The sequence below is a fragment of the Falco punctatus genome (assembly GCF_963210335.1).
Source record: "Falco punctatus genome assembly, contig: scaffold_63, whole genome shotgun sequence".
NCBI classification, from domain to species: Eukaryota; Metazoa; Chordata; class Aves; order Falconiformes; family Falconidae; genus Falco; species Falco punctatus.
In genome coordinates this window covers 109,270-110,477 of record NW_027660083.1, presented here as the reverse complement: position 1 = coordinate 110,477, position 1,208 = coordinate 109,270, and positions in this window count along the sequence as shown.

Genomic DNA, 1,208 nt, shown 5'->3' with positions numbered 1-1,208 from the left:
AGGGTTAGGGTTAGGGTTAGACTCTTAGGGTTAGGGTTAGACTCTTAGGGTTAGGGTTAGGGTTAGGGTTAGACTCAGGGTTAGGGTTAGACTCTTAGGGTTAGGGTTAGGGTTAGGGTTAGGGTTAGGGTTAGACTCTTAGGGTTAGGGTTAGGGTTAGGGTTAGGGTTAGGGTTAGACTCTAAGGGTTAGGGTTAGGGTTAGGGTTAGACTCTTAGGATTAGGGTTAGGGTTAGGGTTAGACTCTTAGGGTTAGGGTTAGACTCTTAGGGTTAGGGTTAGGGTTAGGGTTAGACTCAGGGTTAGGGTTAGACTCTTAGGGTTAGGGTTAGGGTTAGGGTTAGGGTTAGACTCCTAGGGTTAGTGTTAGACTTAGGCTCTTAGGGTTAGGGTTAGGGTTAGTCTCTTAGGGTTAGGGTTAGAGTTAGCCTCTTAGGGTTAGGGTTAGACTGAGGCTCTTAGGGTTAGGGTTAGACTCAGGCTCTTAGGGTTAGGGTTAGACTGAGGCTCTTAGGGTTAGGGTTAGACTCAGGCTCTTATGGTGAGGGTTAGACTCAGGCTCTTAGGGTTAGGGTTAGACTCAGGCTCTTAGGGTTAGGGTTAGACTTAGTACTATATATTTGGGTACTGCAGCCGCCCTTTTGGTGGAGCGCTGCTGCCATCTAGCGAAATATACTTGGGTACTGCAGCCGGCGCTGTTGGTGGAGCGCTGCTGCCATCTAGCGAAATATATTTGGGTACTGCAGCCGGCCCTGTTGGTGGAGCTCTGCTGCCATCTAGCGAAATATATTTGGGTACTGCAGCCGCCCGGTTTGTGGAGCGCTGCTGCCATCTAGCGAAATGTAATTGGGTACTGCAGGCGGCCCCGTTGGTGGAGCGCTGCTGCCATCTAGCGAAATATACTTGGGTACTGCAGCCGGCGCTGTTGGTGGAGCGCTGCTGCCATCTAGCGAAATATATTTGGGTACTGCAGCCGGCCCTGTTGGTGGAGCTCTGCTGCCATCTAGCGAAATATATTTGGGTACTGCAGCCGCCCGGTTTGTGGAGCGCTGCTGCCATCTAGCGAAATGTAATTGGGTACTGCAGGCGGCCCCGTTGGTGGAGCGCTGCTGCCATCTAGCGAAATATACTTGGGTACTGCAGCCGGCGCTGTTGGTGGAGCGCTGCTGCCATCTAGCGAAATATATTTGGGTACTGCAGCCGCCCGG